This window comes from Cricetulus griseus, chromosome 2 (genome assembly GCF_003668045.3).
Source record: "Cricetulus griseus strain 17A/GY chromosome 2, alternate assembly CriGri-PICRH-1.0, whole genome shotgun sequence".
Lineage (NCBI taxonomy): Eukaryota > Metazoa > Chordata > Mammalia > Rodentia > Cricetidae > Cricetulus > Cricetulus griseus.
The window spans coordinates 391,433,196-391,450,247 of record NC_048595.1 but is presented as its reverse complement, the minus strand read 5'-3'; the positions used below and the strand labels follow the sequence as shown (position 1 = coordinate 391,450,247).

At 37.0% G+C, this 17,052-nt stretch overlaps 1 protein-coding gene across 1 annotated transcript in view; it reads right to left on the bottom strand.

Annotated features, from left to right (window-relative positions):
* Tmem117 (transmembrane protein 117) overlaps window positions 1-17,052 on the bottom strand; it is a 419,705-nt gene that overhangs the window by 86,054 nt on the left and 316,599 nt on the right. The window lies entirely within an intron of this gene.

Here is a 17,052-nt window from a genome sequence, read left to right as displayed (position 1 = left end):
CTTAACAGCAAAATTATTACAAATAATCTTGGTTAGTTCAGCAAAGAGTGTTCTGTGGAGAACACTGTATATGGTTTCCATTACATTCACACTTTTAACTGAAGTCTTGGAACAAGGATATATATGCAAATATATTTTAGGAAATTGGTAAAAGATGAGCAGTCACTTGACCACAACTAGCCTGTTTCCCTACAAAATACACAGGGTGGAAAGCCTGTTGCCTCAGGCTCATTCCTGTGCTGTACTACACACACACTCCTTGTGATGCAGTAGTAGGAGTGGGACTTGCTCTTTTCTCACAAATCTTGGCAGGACCCTTAAAAATCTTATTAGTTATACTTATAACTTTGTAAGTATTTGTTGAAATTGAGCATTCTGTGAAATAAAATAATCAAATTCATTTTTAATATTAACATTAAAAGTAGTCTTGGGATGTTCATGGTGAAGACTTAATCTGGAAAAAAATTATCCAGACTAAAGTTGGGCCTCTGCTGTGTTATCATGTGGACATCACTTGAAACTTTATAAAGGAAGGAAGGTAGAGCAGTTGTGAAATAAATTTAATCAAAAATGAATGAATAAGTATAAGACAGAGGAAGGAAGAATGGAAGGAAGGGAGGGAGGGAGAAAGAGATGTGCGGGAGGGCACAAGAAAAACATGGATATGGAATAAAACCACAGAATATTTAGTCATTTTGGTCACTAACAATTTAAGCTAATATTTTATTAATTCTTTGAGAATTTCATAAAATATATTTTAATCATAGGCACTCCCCAAGTCCACTCTTTCTTCTCTACTGCTTAAGTTTTTTTCATTTATTTAGTTTTTAAAAACCACCAAAACATTTTGTGTAGCCTATCTACTCTTGGAAGTAGGGCCTGCTGTTGGGGTCGTATCATTCATCAAACTGACCCTCCCTCTCTAGGCAGCTACGAAATTCTGTAACTCCTCAGTGAGGGGAAGGATTTCATCCCCACCTTCCCCACTCGTCCATGCTGGAATTATGTCTGGCTTGAGCATGTGCAGGTCTCATGCATGATGTCACAATTGCTATGAGAGGACATCTGTACCTGCCCCATTGTGTCTAGAAAACAGTGTTTCCTTGAAGTTAGCCACCCCATTGGTTCTTATAATCTTTCTGCTCCCTCTTCTGGGATGATTCCTCAGCATTGAAGGAAGGTGTGTGATATATACTGGCATCTCAGATGAATAATATGAGTCTTCCTGGAAGTCCCTTTCAATTGCAAAATGTGTACAATCTGCACATTAGGTTTCTCATAAAATGCTTACTCCCTTCCCATGAGCTATATTGGAAGCAAGTCATACTTTGATATAATGAATATAAAATATTGCCTAGAGATTTTTCTACCCATAAGTATAAAAGTCACATTATTTCTTTAAAGATCTAAGTAATGGCCTGTTAAATATGAATCACATATTTTCCTCTGCTATAATAAGTAGAAGTAAAAATCCATCTTGAGAGTCTTTTGGTATCATATTAGGGTGTTTCAAATAAGCACCCACTGAGTAGTTCAATACTTCGCCTGATTATTGTAAGATTCCTAAAGGACTACCAGTGGGGTGATGTTGCAGCAAGTACCATTTCTGAGCAAAACATCAACAACAACAAACCTAGAAATAAATAATAAAAGGAAGTCTGGGAAATTCACAAACAGGGAAATAAAACAACATGCTCCATAATACCAGCTGTCAAATAATAAATGAAAAAACAGAATAAACAAGGATCTAAGGACAGATGAAAATAGAAACAAATGTACCAAAGTATATGGAATGAGGTTGGAGCTCCAAGAAGTCTACAGTGTAACCTCCCATATTAAAACAAAAGAGAGATTTCCACCAAGAAGCTTAACTCTGTTCCTCAAGGAACTCTAAAACAATGAAGCCTGAACTTGGCATGAGAAAGGAGATCAGAAGCAAAAGAAGTAATGCATAAACTAGATGCATAAAATAAATATAAATGTATAAAAATAGAAATAATGCAAGGCACCAGCAAGATAAAGAAAAGAAAAAACTGTCAAACCTTTGGTAACAAAAATGATGGAATCAAAATAAAACTATGTATTAAAAATGAAACATAATGCATACAATAAAATGCAAATAGTTACGAGACTGTTACAAGTAAGAACAAGGCAATGAACTTGGAAGGAAGAGAAAGGTTTCTAGAAATGCACAGTCCACCAAGAGTGAATCAGAAAGCAGTCTGAGTAAGATTAATTAAATCACAATGACTAGTGAGAAACCTCTAATATAGTCAATTCTGGAACAGATGACTTCAAAGGGAATGGCACTGAGTCATTAAGAGGAATTATAGCCATCCCTTCCCAGACATTCCTAGAAATTCAGGAGAAGTAAAAGCTTCCTAGTTCAATTTATGTAAAGCATTACTGGATGTCAAGGTTAGACAAAAAATAAATTCTACAAAAATATTCCCAATAAACATAGGGTAATTATCCTTAGAAAATTGGCAGCATGTAGAAGGCTTGCACATTAAAACAAATGGAAGTTATAAGTTATTTATGGGGTGCAAGGAGAGATCAACACAGACAAACCAATCAATATAATACAATAATTTCAAAGAAGGAAGGATTATAATCACCTTAGTAGGTGTGGAAAATTTCAAATACATACATACATACATACATACATACATACATACATACATACCCCCTCACAGATTAGGTATAGAGCCATGAGCCATGTAATATTAACCTATGAGGTCACATTCTGTGAAATCTGGCTTTGTGTGAACTTACTATATACCAAAGATGTATGGCACATACAATTGTATATGTGACTGACTCATCATTGACAGAGAAGTCATGACGTATATGATTGTAGGAGGAATGTATATCAACAGAATTAACTAATACATGGCACAGTCATAAACTATATAATTCTCAATGGAGAACACTTAATTTTTCTTCACAGGAACAAAACAAGGAAGTCTATTCTCATCACTTCTATTCAACAACACTAGAAGTATGTCCAAAAGAATCTGACAAGAAAAATAAATAAAAGGCAGGAGAAACTATCTGCTTTCATCTAAGATGTGAGTGAATTTGGAGGATAAAAAAATTAACATAAAAAATCAGACGTGTGTCTATCCACTAACAGCACAAGATCAGTAATTAGGAAAATAATTCCACCATAAAAGACTCAAGCAGAACAAAAAGACCAAGAAATATAGTTCACCAAAGAAATAATTTATCTGTACACTAAAAAATTGAAGACATAAATGAATGGAAAGATATATCTATGAGTCATATAAATAGTTAAATGTGTCTGTATACCACCAAATGTCTCTGGTTTTTTTTTCAATGCAATCTCTACAGAGTCTGATGAAATTTTGTTCAGTAAAATAGAAAAATAATTCTAAATTCATGTGACATCATTAGAGATACCAGGGCATCAGAGAACTTTTGAAAAATAAGTTTGGAGACACTATATTTTCTGACACAAACACATATATAGACACTCTTAAAAATTGGAAAGCCTAGAAATGACTGCACATGCGCACCTGTGTGTGTGTGTGTGTGTGTGTGTGTGTGTGTGTGTGTGCACACGCGTGCGTGCGCGTGCACACACACATATATATAGTCACAAAGTTTTGAGAGGATTACTTGGAGTACACAATGGGGCAGAGCAGTGTCCTCAATAAATACACACAGAGAAATGGATGGTCATGTGCAAAGAATGAAACTGGTCCATCTTTACATTAGACACAAACACTAGCTCAAAAACATTAGAAGCCCAAATATATAGCCAGAAACGATAAAAATTTTAGGAGGAAACAGGCAAACCTCTCTAATATTGGTTTTGGAAGTTATTTTGTAGATCTGACACCCAAAGCATAGGTAGAAAAATAGAACAAACAAGATGACATCAAAGTGGAAAGTTAAAAGCACACCAGAGAAAACAAATAGGATTGGAATGGCAACCAGTGAAATGGGGGATGATTTCTGAAGACTATATATTTGCAAAGAATCAATGCACAGAATGTAAGTAACTCAGTAGCACCAAATCAAATGGTACCATAGGGATAGGACCTGAATAGACAGCTCTCACAAGCAGGCAGAGAAAGGCTCAATGGGTTGAGTCCAGCCTTGATATGAGCATGTTTGCCTAGTCTTACTGCATCTTGTTATGCCCCTGTTTGGTTGACATCCCTGAGAGACCTGCTCTTTTTTAAAGGGAAATAAATGGAGAAGCAGTGGATCTAGGGGAAAGGAAAGGGGGCAGGGGCAATTGGGAGGAGAGGAGGGAGGGGAAATTGTAGTCGGGATGTATTGTGTGAGAGAATAAAAAAAAGAAAAAAATCTCTACACCACTAATCTGTAAGGGAGATGCAAGTGAGAACCACAGTGAGAAACCGCTTCACACCTGAAAGCATGACTAGCATCAGAAAGACAAGAGAGAAAGGCTGGTGAGAATGTTGAGGAAGTGACCTCTGTGCACTGCTGATGGGACCAGCCATTGGCACAATGCTCTAACATGCATGAGCATTAAGCCTTTGTGAGTGATTTTCTGGCTTCATTGTGTACTTCCGTTTTGACAAAAGGTATTACTACAGATCTCAAGAAATAACTAGTGGTAACATTTTATTGCTCCAAAGGGAAATTAAGGGAGGTATTCTGTCTGATATTTAATTTTTAATAGTACAAAAGGAGTAAAAATGGCAATCATTAAATATGCATGCCTACAGCTCAAAGAAAGGGGCCTAAAAATAAGTCTCAAGAGGACAGCAGAAAGCAAAGGAAATAGAAATCAAAACACATTAATTAGTTATGCCATCTCCAACACCATGCCAAATGTGAGATACACAGATACACCTGTCAATCACTGAGTCAAACCCTTAGAGTTAATACATGTCTTCAAATGCAAATGTGCTGCAAGGGGCTGCTTCTTGCAAAACAGGCTTTACCACACTGCTAATTCACCTAAATCATCAGTTTTTTTAAAACATGACTCAATAAGGTCAATTTTTTTAAAAAAAAATCACTTTTATGTGAACCTGCCATGAAGAAAACATGAGTAGCACCACACGTATGCTGCCAGTATACATGATTTACAGAACACGGAGTGTGGGTTCCAGTGCTTTACATAAACTAACCTATACCTTCCATATCACACCCCATTATCATCAACCTTAATTTAAAGAACAAGAGATAACCCACACTAACCACAACAAAGGCTTTTTAGGTCATAGAGAATAAAATAGAAATGACACAAGACGACTCCATTACAGGCTGAGCTAGGACACTCTGTGTTATAACCTGGGCAAGGCACTGTCTCTTGGGTAAGCATTTGACTATGATTTTACTGTATTATGTTTATAGCTAGGAGTCACTTGTTTTTCTTTATCATTACGAGTATAATAATATGAAATTACTCTAGAGCTTAAGTTTGAAGAGTAAAATCCAAGAGCCTGACAGGTACTGATAGGAAACAGTTAAAAGCCTAGTCGTGTGACAATAAACATCCAACCTCTTGGAAGGGAGCCATCAGAGCAACACTTTATAGGGTCTTGTTCAATCAATGATTGAGATGAAAGATATTTACTCTCAACCATGGGCTTTGGGGAGCTTTGGTTTCTCTCTTTAAGGAGTATGCAATTAAGCAATTATCTGGATTGTTTTCCTTCCAGACTGTACCCAGTGCCAGCATGACATACTGGCTCATCAATTCTACCCTCTCTGGTTTCTGGCATTCATTCAAATGGAAAGACCTCATACATAATTATCAGCTCCAGTGGTTACTTTCCTCACTTCCACAACTTCAAATTTAGTTTCTGTCATTTTCATCAAATGTTGCTAGTAACACTTGTTTATTTTTATATTGTTTTACTTTTTGAAATTAAAATATAATTACATCAGTTCTCTCATCCTGTTCCTCCCTCACCCTTCTCCCCATGAACCCACCCCTTGCTCACATGAAAAGGGAACTCTCATGAGTCCCCAACCCTAGACAAAGAACAGCAGGCAACTAGGGAATGCCGAGAGAAGAATAAATTATCTTCCTCAGGGAAAAGCTCCCTAACTGGTTCTCCAATACCAAGTGATCAGTCCTGAAACCATATATGTACAGGTAACATAAGGGCTGAGTCAGGGTGTATTCAAAGAAAAAGAAGCTATGAATTTGGGAGAGAGCAAGGGGTGGGTGTTGTATCTGTTCTGATGAATGGTGAGAACTACACTTACTGCTGGGAATAAGAATAAATATTTATAAAACAGCTAGGATCTACACCATTTTAGCAAAGTGGCAGTTGTAGGTTTTTCTCCAAGATCCATAAACTCGTTAGCCTCCGGTAGTTTCCAGTACCTAGGTTTCCAGTACAAGGAATAATTTCCCCCTTGTCGACCAGGCCTTAAGTCCAAATAGACAAATTTTGGTTGCCTCCAATGTATGCTGGACACTACTACATCCTTAGGGTTATCATGCTCTGCTGGTCATTGTTGTTGGTCGTAGGCATTATAGCTAGTTAGGATTATTCATTGCTTGCCTCCATTTGAAGCTTGTATGGTACCTTCTGTTACCATGAAAGATAGTCCCCAGGGAGGAGGATTTTAGGTCAGATCTAACTCTGACTCTCCAGACCCTGTGTCTGCACATTGCTTCAGCAATAGGGACTTAACCTCAGACTCTGGGAGACAACCAAGGGCCTATAACATGGGAGTTTCCTGAACTTCCCTAACCCACAACTCAAAAGGAGACTTCTCATGTCTCCTATTGGGTCTTTGGCAGAGTATTGTCAGCCCTGATGGGAAAATTTCATTATATATATTTGCTTACACACACACACACACACACACACACACACACACACACACACACACATATATATATATATTATATGTAATTTTAGGTAGGCAATTAATAATATGATTCCTTAAAGTTTTTTCAGACATACTTTCCAATATTTTATGAACTGGAATGAGATAGAAAGAAGGGTTAAGAGAACATTCCTAGCATAGTGGTCCCCATATCAAGGGTAAATGGGACCACAGAATTAATGCTAAAGAAAGGTGAATTCATATGAGCTTGTTGGGGACATTAAAGAAGATCCATGGGGCTGGGCCATTTGCGTGTGTCACACAATCTGCCAGAGCTAAGTAATAAGGGTTAAGATCTAAATGCTAGAGGGATGTCTTGGCAGTTAAGAGCATCTACTTCCTTTCCAGAGGCCTAGGATTACTTTCCAGTACCCACATGGCTGCCTACAATGATTCCATTTTTAACTCCAGTTCCAGGAATCTGACATCTCTTCTAGTTTCCTTGGCATCCTTCACATAAGTTGTACACATACATATACTCAGGTGCACACCACACACACACACACATGTGCGCATCACACACACAAATAAAATTAAATAAATACATACTTAAAAATAACAACAACAGAATTCAGATCTACTGACTCTAGGACTCTCCCAGTCACAAACTACCCCTTACATCTGCAGCAATTCATAATAATTTAATTTAATATGACTGAATCTCATTTACAAGAAACATATTCATCTAGTAGCCTAGTTAAATGTCTATCATATATGGTGATTAGATACAGATAACACACATAAATAAATCCAGATTATCAGTAAAACACAGTGTTTTAAAATGTAACAAAATTTAAAGTGTCAAAGCATGCTAATATCATTTGCTTTCCCTTATAACCACCTTAAGGGAGATTTACCCAGTAGTCACACAGCTGGAAATCAAGCATGAAGTCAAGTGGCAGAAGACTAGGCTTTCAGTTTGAACAATTCACAAAGGGGTCCGTCTTTCAGGGCTATTTCTCATGTGGTTTCATTTTGATTACACAGAGGACAGACATGTACAAAGTCATCTCACTAATATAAGTTGTATTAAACAAAATTGCCAATATTTGTCCACTAGCAATGTCATGTGATCCAACATAATAACTATACTTTAATGTATTTCATGTATTAACCATTATTTATATTCTAAACATGTAAACTTTTAATGCAGACAGGAATATCATGTTGTTTTCTGATTATGCTGCACGGTTCACATATACCTAAAAAGATTAAAACCGTCTTATTTCCTTCTGCAACACTCTAGTTAAATGTTGGGATTCAACCCAAACAAGTCAGATTGTATTTCATCTCATTGAGAAATAAACTGTATATTCTACTTAAAATGAAAAGTTTAGCTATCATTTCAATAAAGAATATATAAATAGAGATACAGTGTCACATTTCAAAGTGCTAAGTACATAAAATGTGATATAATAAAGGAATTGAAAGTTACCTAGTATCATAAATTCTATGTTTTTATCAAAAATGAAACAATCAAGCCAATCTACATGGAACAATGCTCCCTCGTTTTTTACTGTGTAACCGAGAGACAGATCAAGCATACAGTTCCTCTCTGAGCATGAAGTGCCAGCACACCGGTCACAGATGGCCATAGGAGAATGCCAACACTTTTCATTTGTTTTAATTATCAGTGCCACTACTGCAATTGCACAAGAAAACCAGTCACTATTTGCTTGATCAAACCAGTTCCCCTGAAACAGGTGAGCCGGTTCACAGCTACAGCCCAGCTGATGAAGTCAGGGCTTCTCCTCAGAGCAATTTTTGGGATCCGGCTTTTGAAACCAGGAACACCATGGGGAAACAGAGGCAAACACTTGCCAAGTGACCTCATGAAAGAGTGCAGCTGCTCCATATGGCTTCTATTAAATAAACACTGCTGCCAGGTATTGGCCGCTCTGAACACATTCATTAAGAAGAGAACCCTGAGAAAGGAGATGCAGTCAACTCATTTTGTTTTGTCGCTCTACTGGGACCTAGAAACTGTACAGGAAATTATTAGATTCTAATGTCCATTAAACTATACTTTGGCATATTATTTATCTTTATATCTATCTATCACTTCATCATGAAGTTCCCCAAATACAGCAGTAGTGCAAACAGCACTGAACAAATTGAAATGAAGAAATAACATAGAAACACTTGTTTCAAAAGGTTATAAAAGACATGGTAAATGTCACAGTGCAGTGTTTGGCCACACTGGGTGTGATGGATGTGAACATTGCCCTGGCATCCTGATCTAGATAATCAATGCTGTCTGAGGTACTGCAGGACCCACCATCAAAACCAGACAGACATTGCCAATTCAATAAAAGAGGCAACAAACAAAACAACCTAGCAGTATTCCTTGGATGGTTTCAAGTCCTCTGTCTATTCCTGATCAGAGTTGTCTGTTTAAGCAGAAACAAATCAAAGTTATCCATTCCATGGTTTAGTTGATTCCACTGAATTGTCTTGGTCACATAGAACCATGACATTCTTTATATTCCATAATTTTAAGTATAAAATGTAACATATGTTAAGAAAAATAGACTGGGCATTGGTGGCGCACACCTTTAGTCCCAGCACTCGGGAGGCAGAGGCAGGCAGATCTCTGTGAGTTCGAAGCCAGCCTGGTCTCCAGAATGAGTGCCAGGACAGCCTTCAAAGCCACAGAGAAACCCTGTCTCAAAAAACAAAAACAAAAAAAAAAGAAAGAAAGAAAGAAAAAAAATAGTATTTACCAGGCTGCAAAATCTTGAGAACAAGGGTTTTAATTTATTATAGTTTAAACAAAAATGGCTCCCATAGGCTCATAGAGAGTGGCACTATTAGTAAGTCTGGCCTTGTTGGAGGAAGTGTGGTCTTGTTTAGAGGAAATCTGTCATTGGGGGTGATCTTTGAGTTTTCAGAAGTTCAACCCAGGCACAGTGGCTCACTCTTCCTTCCTGTTGCATATGGATTTAGATGTAGAACTCTCAGCTCCTTCTCCAGCATTGTCTGCTTGCATGCTGCCATGCTTCCCACCATGGTGATAATGGACTAAACCTCTGAACTGTAAGCCTTCCCCAATTAAATGCTTTCCTTTGTAAGAGTTGCCATGGTCATAGTGTCTTCACAGCAATAAAACCCTAACCAAAAAAATCACTCACCACTGGTTAACAATGATCCACACATTATTAGTGCTAAAGGACTGTATTCAGTGATTTAAGTTGGGGTAAAATATGTTTATTTGTTACTCTTCAGAAGACTCTACTGGAACCTTAACTTATGATACTACCCTCAGGATTTACGAGAGCATAATGAAGCCTGTGCAGTGCATGATTAACTCAAATAGGTCTGGGGATCTGACACAACTGGTAGAGTATTCCCCTAGCGTATATAAAACAAACCCTAGTTTGATCCACCCTCTTGCATAAACCAGGCATGTTTGTGTATACCTATCATACCAGAACTCAGGAGGTGGAAACAGGAAGATCATGAGTTCATAGTCATCCTCAACCATGTAGCAAGAAATACCCTGCTTCAATACAGCAAGTAAATTAGATGTACCAAATGAGCAAGTTAATCCTGTGTGGCCAATGGGAAACTCACCAGGCCAACATTTCTTGCTAGTGAGTTACCTACTCTGTGCACAGTAAGTGATCCATCAAGTCAACAAAGAGAACAAAAAAACATTTTTACCCCAGGTATACAATATCATAAGTTCAGAAATTGAAGCCATAAAACATAGAGCTATAGTTATTAATGACAGATAATGCCAATAAAGCCTCCAGTGTAGTATAATTAAAATAAAATGATAGCTATGATACTCCAAACATAATCTTCACTTTGAAAACTGGGGAGTGGAAAGTTTACACTAAGCACACCAAAGTAAATCTTCTATCTGGTAACTTGACTTTAAAAAAGAAAAAAATGGGGTTAGGCAGTGGTGGCACAAGCCTTTAATTCCAGCAAACAGGAGGCAGAGACAGGCAGATCTCTGTGAGTTAGAGGCCAGCCTGGTCTATAGAGTGAGTTCTAAAATAAGCGCCAAAGATACACATAGAAACTTTGCCTCAAAAAACTGAAAAGAAGAAAAAGAAAGAAAATCTGAAAGACAAAGTTAGGGTGCTGTTAAATGGGAACAACAGTACAAAGAACAGCCCTCATTTGCTTAAAGATCAGATGAATTTATATACTGAGTTAGAGAAAATTTCTCCTAATGGCTTGTGATTTTGAAAAAACCATGATGTTTGTTTGAATCAAAACCAAGGACTAATATAGGTTTCGAGTTTCACCTCAAACATCTCCTGAAGAAGATACACCTATGAGGAAATTTCTATAAAGAAAGTGATCGTTGTGGCTTCTCTTAAATGCCCGTGGCACACAAAAACATTCCTATGACCACAGGCATATGATGAAATGATTAGAAAGGGATACAAACAGAAAATATTTTTCTTATGAAGGAAGACTAAATATACAACAGGTTCCAGCACTACCAAAAACCATAGCTGAGCTGGGACAGCACACTACAGGGTATGGGTTCATGACCCACCCCTGAAATCATCCTGTGGATGCCACTACACAGAGATAACATTTATTATGTATGACTACACTGGCAAACATCCAAAACTCCAAATACAAGTGCTAATGAATGTTTCTCACCTTTACTTTGGAACTTTTATAAAAGAAAACATCTAATTGGGGGCTTGCTTAAAGTTTTAGAGGGTTAGTCTACGATCACCATAGTGGGAAGCAGAGAGGCATGGCAGAACAGCAGCTGAGAGCTTTATTTCTTTATATTGTGATCCACAGGCAGCAGGCAGGAGGAGGGAGGGGCCTGGTATGGGCTTTTGAAACCTTAAAGCCTACTCTCACATACCTCTCCAACAAGGGCATATCTAGACAACAAGCCACACCTTCTAGTCCTTCTCAAACAAGGCTTGGGACTAAGTATGCAAATATATCCTCATTCAAACCACCACATTTGGATATACAGTTTCAGATATTCCCTATGTAAAATAATGCTATATAATATAATATAATATACACATATTATATATAGTATATAGTATATAGTATATAATGTAATATAGTATATAATGTAACACACACACTTATAGACAGAGGGGGGGTCTTAATTTGAGCTCCTGCTCTAGTGACCTGTACTGCTAAGAGGCAAGAAAATATTTGGATATGTAAAATAAGCTGTAACTGGCTAAAGCAGTGTTTCTCAACCTTGCTAATATTGTGACCATTTAATATAGTTCCTCATGTTGTAGTGACCACCCAACATAAAATTGTTTTTGTTGCTACTTCACAACTGTGATTTTGCCACTGTTGCGAATCATAATGTAAATGTTTGTGTTTTTTAATGGTCTTAGGTCACCCCTGTGAAAGGGTCAATCAACTACAAATGGAACATAACCCACAGGTTGAGAACCACTTGGCTGAAGAGTTGAATTAGTGTTAACCCAAATATTGGAGGCAAAAATATTTAAACTTCAAGTTTTCACTATATCCATGAGTGAGAAATGGATACTTCAAGTCATTTCACTTTGTAGGAACATATTTCTCAGAAATAGATCTTGATTCTAATGTGATCATTACCGTATTAAGAGAAAATGACTGGAAAACTGCAGATCAGGACAAAAACCTACCTGTACTTTCTAACATAATTAGAAAAGGGCTCAACATAATTAGTAAGACCTAGCCAGTGTGTGCCTGGCTGTAATAAGGAATAATGGAAGATCTTAAGGAGGCACTAGAATTATGCTGTTCCTGGAAGACGAAGCTTCACAGAATAAAAGATGATGTCAGATAGAAAGAGGAAATCAATAGGAATTACAGTGTTAGACTGTAAGTAGATAAGTCTGCCTAGATACAAAGGCCAGAGGTATATACTACATAAGAAAGCAGAATCAGGTTAGATATTTACAAGTGAGACTGTATATAACATGGCCTTGAAAGTTTCCAAACAAGGTTGATTTGGTGCTGTAGAAAATAATTCCTGATAATTACTGTCTAAGTAGTAAAATACCACTCAAAAATAATTGCTTCTCAGGAAGAATTCACTCCAGGAGGCAAAAGAGAATTCAGAATGAGGAAGAGTAGAAAACAAACTGTTGTAGCAAATTACAAATGAGATGCTTACCTGTGAATTCTAATGATAACAAAGAACAAATTTGCCTTGAAAAGATAAATGGATTTAGTGCTAAACTTAGATCACAGTAGAGTATTTTAGAAGGATAATATTGAGAATGGAACGCAGTAAAACAGTTGTTTCAGAAACTGACATTGCTTGCAATGTGTTTCCCAGTCCTTCACCCAGGGACAAGGCTCAGTTAAATACCATGTTTTCTTACCTATACATTTTCTTCTTGAAGCTGAGCAAAACCTATGGAGATGATGAGACAGCTCTCCTTTGGTTATGTCATACATTCAAACAGGGTAAAAGGATTTCTGTATATTAAATTAAGATCATTAATACCCTGACCTTGTATTATCCAAAAGGTAGATAATGTATGTGGGCCTCACCCAATCACATACCCCCTTTAATAGGAGTGTTTCTCCATCTGTAGATGTAGAGAGAGTGAATAGATTTAAACATGGAAGAGACTGTCTGTTTCTGCTGCAGAAATGTGGGGCTGGGAACCCACCTATGAGAACACTTCTGAATGCAAACCAGGACTTACAGACAGACTGCAAGTAAATGGGGCTTCAGCCTAAAACCTGAAGGTGCTGGAGTCTACCCCCACTAACATGAGTTTGCTAAGGAACCTCAGGACCTGCAAAAGACACAGTTAGCCTGCATTGTATTTCTGGCCTGAGCAGATTTGAAACAAACATGGAGGTTCATGTAATTTGTTTGTACTATGACACCATATATTTAGGATCATTGAGATTCTAAAGCGATTGCTTATTCAAAATATTTCCAAAACCAAATATAGAAAGGACATGCTTAGCTCTCATATTTAGGATAATTAAATTCAGCTATGATGAAACATAAGCTGTGGAACTCTTATGGAGTTTGTGGAACTCCTAGTCATGGGGAAATTCAGATTGAATTAGAAAATCAGAATTACCCTGAAAGAGAGTCTACTTCTCTCTAAGTATGTAAATAATTGTACAGGTGAAGTCATTATCTGTGTCTTCCCTTAAAATTTCACAAGAAAGATGATTGGCCTTACAGTGCTTCCAGGAATGTTAAATCACTACCTAAAATTGACATTTGATTCCTCCTAGCTCAGTCTACACACCAGAGTGTCATATTATCACCCAGAATCAACTTCTTGAGAAAAACTACTCATATATTTAGATAGCAAAATTTGTGAAAATAAAGAATCCTAGTGCTATTTGTTATTCATATTAAGAATTTTGAAACCAAATTGATTTTAATTTTCGTTTAAGTGGCAAATAAAATTATATATTAATTTTATGACACACAATAGTTAATATATGTATATGTTGTAGAATATGAAGGAGAGATATTTAACATGCAGATCACCCCATATGCTTAATATGTTGAAGAACCTATACTTTAAATCTATTCTTTGAATATTCTAGATCTCACAGTAAGCAGCAGGAACTGGCTTGTGGGATGTCCTCTGGCAGTGAGCCCACTGTGGATTATCCCTAAATTATCCTGCTATCAGAAACCAAGAAAGAGGAGTACTGAAGGGAAGGCTCCCACACAGCTGAAGACCAATTTTAGAACCAACTCAGGTGAGCAAAGGAAACAGGAGAATGAAGAGAATGAAAGGGACAGTTAGTTTCTATCCATGGTGTACTTAATGCTATTGCTCTTGACCCTAATAGTGACAATGTATTTATATCTTTTATGAGTTGCTTTTCAAAATAAACTGTGACTAGACTTCTGGGGATATCAGTGCTGACTTGTGAATTCCTAAATATATACACTTGTTGGAAAATCATATAATTTGAACCTTTTCCACCAACATCCTTGTTGTACTATTGATTATTAGTAAAATCCAAGCCCAGTTAGTTAAAATGAAATAGCTCAAAGAAAGTATTCCATGGTATATTTATATCACAGAAACTAAAATCAAAAAATCTTTAGTCTCATGATAATACAGTGAGTTGGTTTTAGTATAGACAGGTGAAGGGAAGTTAATTCATTTTACTTTTCATTTTTTTATTTTTTTATTTCATTGTACATTCCAACCTCCTTGCTCATAGGTAAGGGCTCCAATGAGAAGTCAACATAGTCTGGCACAATAGGTTGTGGTAGGGCCGGACCTCTCTCCCATGCATTAAGACAGCATGGCATCTCACCCTAGGGAATGGGCTCCAACAAGATAGCTCATGTACCAGGTTTGTATCATGGTTCTACTGCCAAGGGCCCCTCTGATAGCCCAAGCTTCACAACTGTCTCCCATATACACAGGGTCTAGTTTGATCCCCTGGAGTATCCACAGTTGTAGGTCTAGAGATCATTAGGAGAAAAACCCAAGTGAGAATGGCAGTGAGACAAAGATTTTGATGCATGTTGAGATTAGATTTGGCATATGGGAAAGAGAAGCAAGCAGACATAGGCACTGACACAGTGGTTAAGGAAAGGCAGCCTTTAACCCAGCAATGAAATTGTGGAAGGAAAGTATAGTGTGAATGGAGTTGCTAATACTGTTTGTTCTCTTTGCCAGTCTCCATGAATCCAGGAGGCTGACTGATGGGCAGAACACATGTCTACATGTCCCTGTGACCTTGCCCCTGATTACACTGTCTTTCAACTTGAAAAGATTGAATGCTATCACTTTAATTGGATTGGCAGGCACATTTGATTCTTCAGTGGCTTGGATTAAAAAGTACAACATAAAATTTAAAAATCATTAAAAGATTTACAGATGTTCCACAGAATCAATAGACAAAATGAAAAGCCATTACAGGGCCAGGGTCAGAATGCACAATTAACTTGAACGGTGTAAAAATAATAGCATTGATAGATGGTCGGAGGGTGAAGAAAGACAAAGAAGTGGAGAGACATGAGGTCATTGTTAAAAGAGATTTAACAAAACAGACCAAGAAAATAAATAGGAATCCTGGTGAACAGTCTCAGGGAACATTAAGAATAGCATAAAAGGTAAATTCATATCTTTGGAATTCTTTAGCAATTACTGACTAATGTTGAGAATAGATACTGATGGAATTATCAAAGGTTATGAAAATGAGAAGAGTCAAATACTAGAAGAGTTCTGAGTGGTCACCTCACACCATGGCACTAGACAGGATGAATTTGCATTTAAATTGATGCCTTTTGGTGATAATTGGGTTTTTGTTTACTCCACATACATGCATTTGATGTAAAGGAATAAAACTACCACACAACTAACCTCAATGACACCCTAGTTTAAATGTCAGACAACAAAGGAGAAGCCTACTATGCCCCTATACTTCCTCATAACTGATGTAAACAGCAATAAGCTGTGCTATTTTATTTAACAAACATGACATAGTGAAGAAAGGACATGATGCTTCAATTTCAATATGAAATCTTCCCAATACTACTGTGTGTGAAGGAATTCTGTCAATTGTCATCGATACTGGGAGAAGAGAAAAAAAATAGACCCATCCATACTGTTCCTACCCTGCAATCTTTTTTCTTTGCACACACAATAGTCTTTGATAATTTCTGAAGTATTTCTACATACCTACCAGTTTTAAATAATGAGAAATCCTGACAATTGCAAACACTGATGAGGCATGGTGCAATCTGAACTGAGTGGTGGATTAATTTGTATAACTCTTACTACCTTTGTTCATTGACAATTTCATACATGTACACGAGCATTCTAATTAGTACTACCCCATCCCTCTCATGTCCTTCCACCTTTATAAAACCTAACAAATCCCTTTCCACTCTTATGCCATTTGGTTTTGTTTTGTGACTGAGTTTAAATTTAAAAAAGATAAAGCAGAATGTTCCAATTGATACTAGAAAGGATGGATACTCTTATTTAGGTATCAATGTATCAAAATATAGAAAAGACCTTTTTCAGAAAATGATAAAACTGTGATAATAAAGACAAGACACCTAAATAATGAAAATTGCCCCATTCTTGGGCAGGAAAATGCAATATTACTAAGATGTAAATCTAACATAATTAATCTATACTTCAATTCATGCTCAGTCAAAATCCCAGCAAATTGCCTTGTAAATATGAACTGATTCTAAAATCTTACAGATGATAAAGATGGAGGATTGCCACCATGATCTGATAG